Source organism: Lepidochelys kempii, chromosome 20 (assembly GCF_965140265.1).
Source record: "Lepidochelys kempii isolate rLepKem1 chromosome 20, rLepKem1.hap2, whole genome shotgun sequence".
NCBI lineage: Eukaryota > Metazoa > Chordata > Testudines > Cheloniidae > Lepidochelys > Lepidochelys kempii.
In genome coordinates this window covers 20,559,205-20,574,324 of record NC_133275.1, presented here as the reverse complement: position 1 = coordinate 20,574,324, position 15,120 = coordinate 20,559,205, and the positions used below count along the sequence as shown (strand labels likewise).

At 47.0% G+C, this 15,120-nt stretch overlaps 1 protein-coding gene across 13 annotated transcripts in view; it reads right to left on the bottom strand.

Annotated features, from left to right (window-relative positions):
• The window catches only part of EVI5L (ecotropic viral integration site 5 like), an 82,583-nt gene extending 71,393 nt beyond the window's left edge, over positions 1-11,190 (bottom strand). For 11 of the 13 annotated variants that reach the window (XR_012155756.1, XR_012155755.1, XM_073319073.1 and 8 more), the window contains exons 1-2: positions 10,986-11,190; positions 2,843-2,991 (exon numbers count right to left, since the gene is read on the bottom strand). The gene's annotated coding sequence lies outside the window, so the exon portion shown is untranslated. Of the gene's footprint in view, positions 1-2,842; positions 3,946-10,985 lie in introns of those variants that run through there. The other 2 variants (XM_073319066.1, XM_073319067.1) reach the window with 2 other exon arrangements.
• Positions 11,191-15,120: the final 3,930 nt, after the last annotated feature.

The window sequence follows — 15,120 nt, the reverse complement described above, 5'->3', positions numbered from 1 at the left end:
TATCTATTTTAGGTACTTAGATGGCTCCCATTACCATAATATCTGAGTGCCCCTCAACAGTTAGCATATTTATCTTCACAACACTTCTGTGATGTAGGATAGTGTTTGCAAGCCAATTTGAATTATGTTTTTTAAGACAGAGGGAAGTCACATGCAGCTAGTTTATACTTACCCACAGCATTCCTTCCATCTAAGGATTTTGTAAATTTAACCTCTTAAAAACCTCAGTCAAGTTTCTCAGAGATGATTTGTTGGATGACAGACATAACAGCAGCCTTAGCTATGAATTAATTTATGGTTGGTGTCAGCCTTCAGGTTACTAAAATGTGGTTTAGTTTATGTATTAATACAATATTTTACAGAGGAATTCCTCCCAGGGAGGGCAAGACTAGAGTGATTGAGACAGAGCAGTCCACAGAGTCTACTTTGTGCGTCACAGCAGGAGAGTAGGGTGGGAGGAGGTATTTTTTCATGCTTTGTGTGTATATAAAAAGATCTACACTTTCCACAGTATGCATCCGATGAAGTGAGCTGTAGCTCACGAAAGCTTATGCTCAAGTAAATTGGTTAGTCTCTAAGGTGCCACAAGTACTCCTTTTCTTTTTGCGAATACAGACTAACATGGCTGTTACTCTGAAACAAACATTAGTAGCATGCAGAAGGATATTTCCTCATGCACGCATACCGTTTCTTAAGTTTGATCTCAAGCTGGCAGAGCACTGCACTTTCCAGGGACACAAACAAGGGTCACCTATCCCTTCAACCTGGACCCACTGCTCAGGTATACTTTTAAACCCTTTGTGCTGCTGTTCTTATTCTAACAAGCTTGCATCAATGTCTCCTGAGTTAACCATTGAGGGCATCCCACACAGGAACCAAGTAAGGTGCTTTGACCACAGAGTGATTGACACAGGTTTCCAAAGCTGCTCCAATAAGTCTCCCTCACATGAAATCTAAAAGAGTACACTCCACATGTAGTCAACTAACTAAGTGGCCTTTCCTCATGGCATACAGAATGTGGGGTTGGGATGGTTGGAAGGCAGGTGTGTTCGCAAGTCAAAGTGGTCTGCTGAATGAAAGAGCTGGAGGACCAGTGTACTAGTCACCACTGGGATAGATGGGGGAAGATCAGAGAACAAGGCTCTGACAGACAAATGTACCTCTCTCTGACCACTTCTAACAGTCAAGTCTTTGGCAGCCCTGACATTACAATTCCCCTGTCACTTCCTACACTTTTTTTAGGAGAAGAATACTCCTGTATCAACACTTTGTACATCCAGTACCCGTCTTAAATTTATGGCAAAAGGTACTTGCTGAAACAGGCATTGAAAACCACACATGAAGATCCAAGATGTTACACTCGGACAGAACTGCATAAGGAATGCTAGAGGGTCTCATTCTGCCCTTCCCTAACCTGCAATTTGGCTACCTCTGCCCAATTAGTAGGGTGAACGTACGTCCCATTTTGGCTGGGACAAACCATTTTTAAGCCCTATCCTGGTTGTTCCAATTTTTCTGGCAAAACTTGGCATTTATCCTGTTTGCTCTTGCCAACTGATCATCAGTTTTGCCAAAAAAGTGGGGTGCGACCTCTAGTGGGGTGCAGAGGAATGTGCGGGGGCTGGGGGGAGGGGGAGAAGAGGAGTGACAACACCAGCCCCTTGCAGGAGGAGGGCTCAGGAGAGCACCTTAACCTGGGCCGGCCCTGCACGAGCAAGTGGCAGGGAGTCTTGGGCCAGCCCCGGGCACACGGGGAAAGAAGGCCTCAGGCTGGTCCTGCACGGGGAAGCGTGTGGATGGGGTTCCCTCAGGCCGGCCTGTGGTATGTCCTGTTTTCCCTTTGGGAAAATATGGTCACCCTACCGATTAGGGTGAAGAGTCTGGCACACTGAGCTCAACTTGAGAAGACCAATAGAGTATACCAATACCTCAGGAAAGACAGACATCACAATACTGAAAAGTTTTAGTAAGTACAGTGGGTTCATAATAGAACTTAGAGTACAGAAGGCAACAAAGGTGCCCAGTATATTGTTTTCATACTGGGGATAAAGCACTGAAATAAGACCAAGGAGGCTGGTATATTACACTGAAGCATCAGGTCTGTAGCACTGAGATACACCTAAAACAGTGGCAGACCCTGGTGGGCAGAGGGGACCTAAGCATCAATTTCTGCTGAGCACAAACACTCATTAAAAACAAACAACCACCACACACCCCCCCTCAACAAACACACACACATATCCCTCTGATTTGCACAGGTGCTGTGCAGCCACAGCTCCCACGGAATTCAGTGAAAGCTGCAGGTGCTCAGTGCTTCTGAAAATCAGGTCACAAGGCTTTTAGCTTGCATTTATTGCTGAGAACCTTCCAAAAGTGAACCCATACAGGGCTGTTTCCCTGAGACTACAAGCAGAGATATGGTACCTCTCTCGCTCCCCATTGCTTTCTAAACAAGTGAAATTAACAAGACTCATCCTAGTTTCACCATAGTTGTTCTAGGCAGCCAGGAAACTGACAAGGATGTAAAGTTAAAACTTAGGCTGCTGTAACTGCAAGCAGTGATACTATTTGTGACGGACAACCATCCCCCTTCACCCCCACCCAGAAAAACCCAACACCACAGAGGCTGGAGGAAGGATAGAATAGGAGACCCCCTCCACCCCTGTATTTAGAAGGCTTTGGAGTGTGTGTGGAAGGGGAAAGAGTTCATCTCTTCCAGGAGCTTGGGATCTGTGCAGAGAAGAGAAGCAAGAGGCTTCAAAAACTGGTATAGCTATCATCCAAGGGCAATGAAAAATAAAGATGTATAAAAACAATAAATAAAAAGAGTCTGGGGGGTCACCTTGGAAGGAACTCCCCTCCAGTAGCTGGAAGTGGTGGAGTAGAGCTTCTCAGTTAGACACTGATTCTGGACTTAACTGGTGCCTCGATCTTTTGTAACAACCTCTATCCAGTAACGTGTAGTCCTCTAGAAATCCACCATGCCTTGTCCTAGTTATGATAATAGGGCTGATTAATCAATGTGATAAATGATTATGCAGGCTTCTACTAATTTTATAGCTATTAGTCAGCTGCAAACATGTAACATGTGCTTCAATTTCTCCCCCGTTCCCTTAATACAGGAAGGGTATGACATGTTCTTATAAATCTCAGCCTCATTTATTTGCTGACACCAGCAGGGCATTACTGTAAAATTACAACTATTATCCACAGACTGGAAGCACCATGTCTGAAAAATGCAGCAAAGTTAATTTTACCACTGTGAACAATGCAGCTAGCTCTGCCTGTTTTAACAGACCCAGACACTTTTAAAAGGGAACATTTTCTAGTGCTTATTAATAAGTGATCCCTTATCCTTCCTGGATTAATTGAGCATTATTTTACTCCCAGCTCTTCTGAGCATCCCTGTTACAACAGGCAACTGGCAGCTATGTGCAGGTTTGGATCCGAGGAAGAGGCACTGACAAGGTACACTGTAGCAATCAGTGCCACAATCCTGCTTCTCATTCGTAGATCTACAAAGGTTTCACTGCAAACACACTTGCTGGGTGTGATGTGTTTGATCATCTCTTCCCTGTCACTATGCAAAAATGCCTGTGCCATTGTACATTTCTCAGTCTTCTTCCGGGGAGGAGCTCAAAGAGCAAATCTGGTTTAACAGCTTCTAATAACAATGGAAATTATACAGGACACCAAAAACTCTTCATAAAATTGTACCCACTCATGTTTGTAATCAATTGAACATGTTTCCATATGAACTCTGAATAATAATGATCACTACACAATTCACTGCTATAAAAATGGGCATTATGCAAGGAGTATGATTAGCTGATAGATTCTAGCACAGCATGTAGCTGGTTATAAATCAGAGGTCAGGACTCATTAGCTAATTGTTTATAACATTAATAAAGTATGTTTTGTTACAAGTAACAACACTTTGAGAAGGACAGGTATAAGCAGATACCTGCACTGCTCAAGAGGTGTGGTTGAAAAGGCTTCACCTTCAGCCTTACAGGATAGTATAAGGCCATAAGAAAACAGGAACACATGACAAAGGCAACCTGAAAACCAAATCAATCATGACATTTCAAAAGCTTCAGGGCTACATTGGGAATGGCACTGAGCTTGCAGGGCCCTAATTTGATTTCTGGCACAAGAGGGTGCCTATTGCTAATAAGGCAACCTGCAGTAACTATCAGTGAACAAAACAGTAACAAATGTTATAAACAGCTCTGAGATGAGAGGAAAAACAACCAAACCACCCTGAGAAACAGGGTTTTGGAAGACAAGATATTTTTAGTAATTAACATTCCTTATTTACCTGCATCAAGTTTAATTCAATCTCAATGCAAACCAGATGCCATCAGAATAAGTGACTGCCTATTGTGAAAGATGCTTGCTTAGGTCTACTTCAAGAAGGATTAAGCTGTGCTATAATTTTAAGTTGTCAGAAAACTGACTATCCTAGTAGGGAGCAGCATTTCATACAGCTTCCATCCCTTCATCAGAAGGAAAGTGGGCACACTAAACAGACTAAAAACCTGGAACAGCCAGACAGAAAGAGTGGATAAGACAGACAACACCTGATAATAACTTAAAGTTATTTCAGTTTGGAATATCGTGTTAACATGCCGTTAGGTTAATAGTTCTGAAGTTCAGCAAAGTTTAACCAAAACATTCAAGTCTAAAGGGCATAGCTACTCGGCCCTAGGAGGCAGATGGGAATTAAATTGTTAACAGAAGTGGCTGCATTATAAGGGACTGGTTAGTGAGTAGCTTTTTTTTTTTTTAAAAGGAAAAAATCCCAAGACCTAGATTAAGGTTGAGCAATTCTGCTTCCAACTCCATGATCTGCTTCCGACTGGTGCCGTACAACTGACACTAGTCTTGCCCCATTGCACCGTTAAGATTTTCTGTGAATTATTACATTCTATCATCAAAAATAATTTAAGCAGAAGTGCCATATTGAAGACTTCACAGACCTCTCTGTGAAGTCTTCAATATCATTTACAGGGAAAATATCACTTCACTACCATCTGTGGTTCTGTGATGCTTAAGAAATAATAGTCTTGAAGTAAACTTTCATAGATTCAGCCAGCCTATAAGATCTTCCTCAAATTGTCTTGAGCAGATCTTATTTTTATATCTATAGGGAACAAAACACACATTTTCAGAAGCAAGTATCGCCTATACTGGGACTGTAATTTTAAACACACATCCTCCTTGCTCTTATTAATATCACCAGCAGAAACCTTTGCTGAAACCTTAAGGAATGTCCCAAATTTTGCTTCATTCTGAAACAAAACCAAGGTTCTACTTTAAAATCATTAACATTTTTTGGAAGGGATAAACATTTAGCAGCTTTCCAAAAAGCAATTGGAAGCAAAAACCAGCATTATCCTTAACATAAGACATAGCCTTGTTTTATTTTACACACACCCACACCTTTCTGATAACATGCTTAAAATTCACTGTAATGCTTAGAGTTCTACAGTGGAGTAATGACATCTACTAAAAACATGAGTCCAGTGGACTAGTATACAGCTGCCAAGATACAGTATTTATCATATAGACTTTTTCACCTTTTGTACAAAAGAAATTTCCCTCTAATTTTCCACCATGGGACAGGGAAGGACATCAAAACTCTATAGCTTGGGGTATGCCAAGATTAAAAGGCTACTGGTTTATTCATACCAGTGCAGTTAACCATTAGGAGCGAATCACCCACAATTGCAGCAGTTAATTCAGTACCTGGCTGAGTTATCACATGTTCAGGCAAGGAGGAGGATAAGAAAGAAATTAATATAATAAACCCTTCATTTTAGTAGGACTGTCCAATCCACATATCTAACATTGCCACAAGTGCTCGAAGATTAAAAAACCACTTTGTTCTTCCTAGCTCTGAAGTTTACAGGGTCTTAATTTAGCAGCTCTACATCATCCAAGATGTAGGCTCCTCTAGGTCGCTGGTTCAAATCCATTTCTGAGGGTGGTGGGAGTTTTAGAAGCACCATGGGATTCAGACAGGTAGTTTGAGGACTCGTGACATTCTCATTTGGGGGTGTGAATCTGGTTTCTGACCCAGGGGAAAGACAACTCATGTTTGTCATTCACTAGAGTCATTCCACTTTTTAATGAGCCTCAAAATAATATCTAAACAATGGGCAATCTTAAATGCTATAGTAAAATCTATATTTCTGCAGAGGGATACGATGGCAGCCCTAGGTCTGAGTTTTCTTGCTTTTATTAGTTTAACTGAGACTGTATCCAGTGTTAAACAGCTCATGCAACAATGCTGATATCAGACACAGAAGCAGCTCTAGTAATATGACTAAATGTTAGCATTATGACTATGTTAGACTTTCCAGGCAAAAACTCAGTGACCTCTACGGTGCAAGAATCTTCTTCACTTCAGTGGGAGTTCTGAGTAACAACATGCCAAAAAGTATAGGGGGAAAAAAAAATCAGAACACACCATCAGTGTCATCATTCAAAGCCTTACCATTGCACAGGAGCCTTGCAAGGTGCTAAAATACCACAGTTCAGACACAGTAGAATTATACAGCTAGGACAGCTACTCTGATGGCATAATCCCTATTAATCAAATTGCCATCAATGCCCCCAAACCTCCCAAGTTGTAGGAGGTCTTAGAGGACTCAGTGAGCAACAGGTCTTGAACTCTAAAGCTCAAAGGTTTTCTCTTCAGGGCAGCTGCAAGATGCATTGGTGCAAACAGCATGTGGTGAAACTAAATTGAATTGGTGCTGTAAAAACTGTCCTTTAAGACAACCACCTAAGTAGCCAATGAACAGTCTACCACCTAACACACTGAATCAAAAGTCTTTCCTTCCCAATTTCATTTTGCACGATGCATTTTCAACACAGATCATCAGTCTTTGTATGTATGCAAATATCTCATTGTGCTAAGCATCTCACAAGTATAGGCAATCCAATTTCAATAACTTTCCTGGCATGACAAATCATAAGAGTGTTGCTAGAGTCAATATATCTGGACTCCAGATATAGGTCAGTTTAAAAAGAACACCTTTAAATATACATTTTATAACATTAGAATGATGTAATGTTGCTAATATACTTCAGAAAAACTTCAAGGTCATAAGAAACCCTTAGTTCTCAGTCTTTGGCTGCCAGTATTTACCAAAGAATCTATTACTCCCAAGCACACCTATAAAGTCCCATTGAGATCAATGCCACAGGCAACCCAGGGCTTTATTACTTTATTACTGAATGTTAAAGTAAATATTGCTTTAAAGGGCAAGTGTCAAGTCTATTAGGTCTGAAATTATATTGGCTAATTGTCCTGGATCTTGCATGATGAACCCACACATGTACATGTCACATCTCCTCTTCTGAGAGCCATAGCAAGCCACTAGGGCCCTATAATTTCAAAGAATCTTGCACTCTAATGTGGACAGCAGAGAAGGACGGATGGTAAAACTCATGCCTACAAGCCAGAGCAAGTTCAATGCTCTAGGATTTTTTGAAGTTGGCTACCCAACAGAGAAACTGGGTTTCATCCCAACTTGTGGCTCTTCTTTTGGATGGTAATAAAAGTATTGGAGAGCACTGGCTATTTCCCCACCCATCCCCAAATTAAATTTTTGTAGACTGACATGTTCAAAGGCATTTCAGGGTTTTAAGCAACCGAATCCTTGTCAGTGGGAATTGGGTACCAAGCTTCTTTAGCCTCCTTTACAAATCAGAAACTTAAATGTTATTGGGTTTTTCTGGAGGGTCGGGGATGTTTTTTGATACATGAAATTTTCAGCACACTTTTCTAAAGTTTCCTAAAACAAAAATGTTGCCATAGGAAAAATTCACAAATGGACATAAGATTCAACTACTAAGCGGAAAAAGAATTTTGTTTCAAATATAAAGTTGTTTTTCCATTGGATATCCCAACTGCAAAACCAGGTCCATTGATAATTTACAATTGGAAAGGTCTTTGTCAACAGTATGTATGTCATGTATTAGATTGATGGGACTTCATATCTTGGCTGTTTCACATTAATATACTTCTTGATACTTAGAGTGTAAGAAATAAAGCATGGTTAAGAGAAACTCCACAACCATGGATCAAAAATTTTCCCTCTTCTGCTCACTAGTTCAGGAAGGATATCTGGAAGCATTAACTGATCCTGGAAACCTTGATACCAGTTGACCAAAAAAAGTCATATCGTTCAAATGATCTTTTCTTTCCACTTCAATTTTGACATGATTTCAGCAGCTGACATCTCAGTCTCCAATGTCAGCGGGTCAGTTATACTACTTGAAGGCTGAGACACCAAGCTACTTCCAAATGGTAAATGACACCAGTTTCTAACTGTTAAGGCCCCATCTATTTTACAGAAGTTAGTACTCATTTTTTTGGAACTGTGTATGAATTAGCGTAAACTAGCTTCTGGCACTTTTACTATATCAGCTAATCTTGCTGGAGGTGTCTGTATTATGGAAAAGATGCTTTAGGCCTTGTCTACAAGAACAATTAGCTGAAATGGCACGCTAGTGGCCTAAAGCACTCTAACCAACTACTAACAAGCATCAGCAGGATGTATGCTGACAGACTGTGGCAGGCTAGCGTGGGACAGATTCATACCCCATTTTACCACAAATAAATTGTTTGTGTAGACGAGCTCTTAGTGTAAATAGCCTGCCAGCTGCCAACACCATTTTATGCATTCTGTTCATGAGACCTGCCCACAGCAAGTCTGAGCAATAGTTTTCAAAGCCATGCTGGCAGCGGAGGGTTGTCTACAATAGAGCATTTAACATTATTAGCACTGATGGAGATGAACTTCCAATGCCATAGTCAAAGTTCACAGTGTGCATTTATGAAAGGGTGGTAAAATTACTTAAAGCCCCATCTACCCAAATGCTTGTGTCACTGCTGAAAAATGGGTATCAGTTTTCCAAGTGCAGAAGCACCCTAGTTGCTCCTGAGACAGTGGCTGCTAAAATCCTATCTAAAGTCAAGTGGAGAACGACACCACAGGATGGTGATCAAAATAATTTGATTTTTTAAAAGGTGCCAGTAAGTTGCAACTTGGGCTGACAACAAAGGTTTTATATCCTTGAGAAGTTTTCCATTGGTACCTAGTCTGGTGCATGTGCAAGATCTCAGACTAGCAGTGCTTTCTTTGCATTGATCCAGGACTGACTAAAGCAAGTCCCAGGGACACCAAAAATCAACCTAATTTTCATTCCCTGCAAGCAACCTACTAAGCAGTTAAACATCTGGGCCATTTTGAGGCATTTTCTTTCTACAAGCAAATCAGTCACAGCAGAGATCCTCCTCTTCGTAATTTAGCCATTTTGGGCATACTGAATAGGCAAAAATTAAACCCGAAGATTGGAGCATTTAACACCATTTTGGCAATCTTTCATTCGAAGGCAGTCAGTTGGCAGTGTATTTTTTAAAAGTTATCTCAAGAGGGACAAGCTGTGTCCAAGGTTTCTACCCCAGTTACTAAACCCCACTAAAAATGAACACAATGGGCACAATAACAAACCTTCAGCTATAGCACAATTCAGTGGATGCTGCCACTACACTTGCCAAGTGATATCCAGTTAGACCAGAGGTTCTCAAATTTTTTTTTTTTAGCTCCCCTCCCAACATACTATAAAAACGCCATGGCCCACTTGTGCCACAATAACTGTTTTTTCTGCATATAAAAGCCAGGAACGGTGTTAGGGGGTAGCAGGCAGGGCAATTGCCTGGGGCCCCATGCCACAGGGGTTCCCACAAAGCCACATTGTTCAGGCTTCAGCCCCATGCGGTGGGGCTTTAGTGTTCTGTCCTTGGTCCCAGCGAGTCTAATGCTAGCCCTGCTTGGAGGCCCCCCTGAAATCTGCTTGAGGCACCCTAGGGGGCCCTGGACCCTTGGTTAAGAACTACTGAGTTAGACCTTGAGACAATCCTCATGTCTGCGCTGGGTTCAGCGCAGCCATCAACTAAGGGATTTTGGATACTGGCCTAACAACAGGCCAAAAAAGGAGCAAGGCCCACGCAAGAGCTAGAACTGGGGAGTGAATATCTCAGTTTCAGCAGCAGATACCATTTCAGAAAAGGAGGCAAAGGGAGGGCTCCTTCTAGAACAGACTAGGATATCACTTGGCAGGTGTAGTGGCAGCATCCACTGAATTGTGCTATAACTGAAGGTTTGATTCCCTGGCCTAGATTTCACATTTTTTTAACCCAGAAGAAGATGGTAGCTGCTGGGATTGGGACACAGAGAGACACAGCTTCAGTGGCCAGGAGCTGGTGATGTGCCAGTGCGTGCTGAAGGCAGATGTGCCAGCTTCTACCATCTTTCCCCTGGAAAGAGAGGGGATCTGGCACTCTCCCTTCCCTACGCCCATCTCACAGGGATATGAGGGGCTGTGGGACGGGGGTAACACTGCGCAGGGGCTGTGGGACAGGGGTAACACTGCGCCTGGGGGAATAGGGCATATGTGAAATCCTCCTGGGGGTTGGGGGAAAAGGAGGGCACTAGGGGAACAGGGAATATCCACGCCTCTGGGCAAGAGACCAGGCACTCCCTAGAGGGGAGGGGGGTTACAGATGCCACTCACCGAGCTGGGAGAGGAGGGGGAGCCCGAGGCAGGAGGGGTTTGGTTTGGGGGTCAGGGTGAATCACTCCTATCCCAGGGCAGGCTGGGCGAAGGAGCAGCTGGTTGGGAGGGGGCTCGCCGTGGCTGGGGGTGGCAGGTGGAGTCTGGGAGCAGACGCCCCCCCTCCATCTTTCTGACGGGGATTCGGGGGGGGGGGGGAGGGTAGCCGGACCCAACCAGGCTGGAGCGGGGAGCAGGCACCCCGCCGGGCGGGGTGGGGCGGGAGCAGGCACCCCGCCGGGCAGGGTGGGCCCCACCCCGCACACACGGGGATCAGGGTGTCTGGATGGGGGAAGGGCACTGGGAACCAGCCGTCCCCGGGCTGGGGGGAGGCCCCCGGCTGCTCCTCCTACCTGCGCGGCGCTGCCATAGCGGCTCCCCAGCCTCCTCCTCAGGGGGGCGGGGGACCGAACCCCGCGGGCGCGGGCCCGGCCTCCTCTCCCCGAGTCACCGCATGAACGGGGGCGGGGGCGCCGGGCTCCGCAGCGGCCATGGAACCGCCACCTCCCCCGCCGGCTGCCCGGACCAGGCGGGCGGACAGACTGACTGACTGACTGACAGGCAGGCAGGCAGCTCCGCCCTCCTCCCCGCCCCCTCGCCCCGCTACCCAATCCCGCCCCGAGAAGGTACACTCTGAGCCCGCCTACCGAGCCACATCCTCCAATCGGAGCTCAGGGCTGGGAACAGACCCGTATCCACACCCACCAGCAGTCGGCGAGGGAATGAACTGCGGTTCCGAGAGGAGAAGGGTGGAGTGGGGGCGGGGATATAAGCCACGCCTATTAAACGATTAACCAATAGCCACCGAGAATAGTTAATGGACAAGACTTCCCACCCATTACGTTGAAAAAGACGTTGAGTGGCAGGACACAGGGGGCAGGACTCTCCTTGTTGCAGAGACCAATAGAAATCGCAGGAGGTATTGATAGACAGGTCTCTTCACCTATCAAGTGCAGAAAAGCTTTGGTGTGACATGCTTTGTGATGGAAGACAATAATCCCCACCTCTTGCTCCCAGGGCCAATAGGTTAGCAGTCTAGCTTTGATTGACAGGTAACTAAACGGATCAGTTACAGGAAGGTTTCGCAGTGGCAGCTCGGCAAACCAATGGATTGTGAAGACCGAGCCGTCCAGGTCTGTCGCGGCCCTCTGAGCTGGAGAAGAGTTCTAATTGGTAGAGAGCAGGAGACGGACAAGGCTCTCAACCTATGGGGCGTCGAGTAGCTGGAGTCGCGTTACTGAAGGGAATTTTGCCTTGCTTTAGTTACCTTTCACCAGGCGGAGCCAAGCGCAGGAAGTGGGGGGAGAGGCTGGAGGAGAAACGTTGAGGGAGGGGTCCATGGGGGGTTGCCAGGGGGTTCCCAGGGAGCCCTGGGGGAGGGGACCTGAAGGGTTGCCGGGGGGTTAGGGAGCATTGGGAGAGGGGGCCTGAGGGGTGGCAGGGGGTTCCCAGGGAGCCCTGGGGGAGGGGGCCTGAGGGGTGGCAGGGGGTTAGGGAGCATTGGGAGAGGGGGCCTGAGGGGTGGCAGGGGGTTCCCAGGGAGCCCTGGGGGAGGGGGCCTGAGGGTTGCCGGGGGGTTAGGGAGCATTGGGAGAGGGGGCCTGAGGGGTGGCAGGGGGTTCCCAGGGAGCCCTGGGGGAGGGGCCTGAGGGGTGGCAGGGGGTTAGGGAGCATTGGGAGAGGGGGCCTGAGGGGTGGCAGGGGGTTCCCAGGGAGCCCTGGGGGAGGGGGCCTGAGGGGTGGCAGGGGGTTAGGGAGCATTGGGAGAGGGGGCCTGAGGGGTGGCAGGGGGTTCCCAGGGAGCCCTGGGGGAGGGGGCCTGAGGGGTGGCAGGGGGTTAGGGAGCATTGGGAGAGGGGGCCTGAGGGGTGGCAGGGGGTTCCCAGGGAGCCCTGGGGGAGGGGGCCTGAGGGGTGGCAGGGGGTTAGGGAGCATTGGGAGAGGGGGCCTGAGGGGTGGCAGGGGGTTCCCAGGGAGCCCTGGGGGAGGGGGCCTGAGGGGTGGCAGGGGGTTAGGGAGCATTGGGAGAGGGGGCCTTGCGGGGTTGCCAGGGGGTTCCCAGGGAGCCCTGGGGGAGGGGGCCTGAGGGGTGGCAGGGGGTTAGGGAGCATTGGGAGAGGGGGCCTTGCGGGGTTGCCAGGGGGTTCCCAGGGAGCCCTGGGGGAGGGGGCCTGAGGGGTGGCAGGGGGTTAGGGAGCATTGGGAGAGGGGGCCTTGCGGGGTTGCCAGGGGGTTCCCAGGGAGCCCTGGGGGAGGGGCCTGAGGGGTGGCAGGGGGTTCCCAGGGAGCTTTGGTGGAGGGGGCACTTAGGGGTGGCAGGGGGTTAGGGAGCATTGGGGGAGGGGCCCCCGAGGGGTTGGCAGGGGGTTCCCATAGAGCATGGGGGATCCCCAAGGAGCCCATAGGGGATTGGCTCAGGAGTGTCAGGCCCCCAAGCATTTCCTCAGCCCTTTCTCTCCTGACACAACCTTATTTCTGCCCTCTAACTAGCAACAGTTGGTCAGTTGTGAAGCAATGCTATGTATGAGCTTAAATTGCACCCCATTCCATTGCCCTGAAACTTCACAGCCCCTTAGCCCCAACCCTGGCCCCCTTTTGGCTCATTATGTCTCAGCCCATCAGCAGAACATGTCCCCAAAGGAATGGTGCAATGTGGAGCACACTAAGATTCTGCTGCTCTGGATGAATGGACAGGACTCCTGATTTTGTGTGGAGGTGGACTCAGAGACAGTGACGCTGGCAGCATGGCTGAGAGCCAGGTAACATTGCAAAATTAGAGGGAAAAAAGTGTGGTGTGACCAAGGCAATAGAGTCCTGGATTCACTTCCTGGCTTTGCCACCATCTTCTTCTGTCACCTTGAACAAGTGTCTTATTTCTTCACATGGCTCAATTGCTCATCGAAACTTTGGGATGATCGTGGTACTTCTGTAGCTCCCCAAAGTGTTGTGATACTTATCACAGTGTTACAGATGGACAATTAAGATACAGGGAGAACAAGTAAAACTGGGTACTCTAATTTCACACGTGATGAACGATGGAATTTTGTTTTTTTTTTAATGATTCCTATGTGTGCCTTCATTTCCTTTTATGCTTTGCATTGCTGTGCATGGAATATGTAAAGGGTTAAAAGCTGCTCTTAGGGCAAAGGAGGAGACATGAGGCATTTGTATAACTGTCGGGGTTGGTATGAATGGGTTGTTAAAGGACTGGTTGAAACCAGCCCCTATCAATGGAGAATCCAGAAAGACAGTGGGAAAGGGAACCCCAAGGACTGAACAGTGGATACCTATCCCTGGGAAAATCCTTCAAGCAGAACATGTGAACTCATCATGGGTCTGCAGGAGGAAGACAGTGGACCAAGATATGTCAGGAGGACAGGATAAGAGCTGGCCTTTGGGAGAAATACAGCAGCTCTCACCTAGGACTGAAAGAGAAAGAGAGACAAAGGGACAGAGAGATAGATAGAGAGGAAACCAAGATTGTTCCTTCAGTAGCATGACTCAAGTGAACGCTGGCTTGGCCAGTATGAACTGTGTCTTAATCTTTGCTTTTCTTTACTAACCTAAGGACTTCTCCATGCTGCGTTCCAGCTAACTTATAAACTTTATTCTGTTTTGAAAAGGCTGCCTAGTGTCACTGCAAATACTTGCTGAGGTATATGACCCCTGTAGAGGGCAAAATGTCTTAGCACAGGAATCTATCTCAGTTGGACTCACTGGGGTCCACAGGCTCAGTCTCAGAGGCTGTGAGACTGCATGGCTTACCCTTAAGGAAGAGTTGGACAATTCAAGGCCTGACACACTGATGGGGCTCCTCCAAGGGACTGTTGAAAAGATAGGACATAGCACAGATCTTGTGGATCCATGACAACGCAATCAAAGATTTACTTTAGTACAGTGGTTCTCAGTCTTTTCCATACCAGGATGCCTTATTCCAAACAAAGACACACCTCACCATAGAACCCCTCCCCAGTCTTGGTGGGATCCTCTACCTTTCACCAGAATGGGAAAGACAGAGTGACAGCTATCTCACAGTTAAGAACAGTTGCCCTACTAACTTAAGTTTTTAGAGAGCCCTTATTACAATAGTATCTGAGCACCATACAATCTTTAATTATGCTTATTCCATAACTTCCACAGCTGTGGTAAGGAGACATTAATTAATGATTCATTAGGTCTGTAGGGAGCTGGTGTGGTCTCCCTCCGAACCAGAGGGTGAGGAGTCACTCTCTCAGCCTGAGTGGGCAGAGCCAGGCCAAGTGTACTTCACCTCCCGGAAGGGGAGGGGTGGAACAGGAAGTACAAAAGGCGGGGCCCTTAGCCCAGTCAGGGGAGCACCAGGGAGGGAGACAGACATAGGCTGCTCCCTATGGACCCTGCTGCCTAGCCAGGGGATGCCCTGGACCTGGGGAAACCTGACCCAGAGGAGTGACTCGGGTTACCAGGACTGACGGTATCCCGAGGAGCTGGGCAGTGACCCGAGCCCGA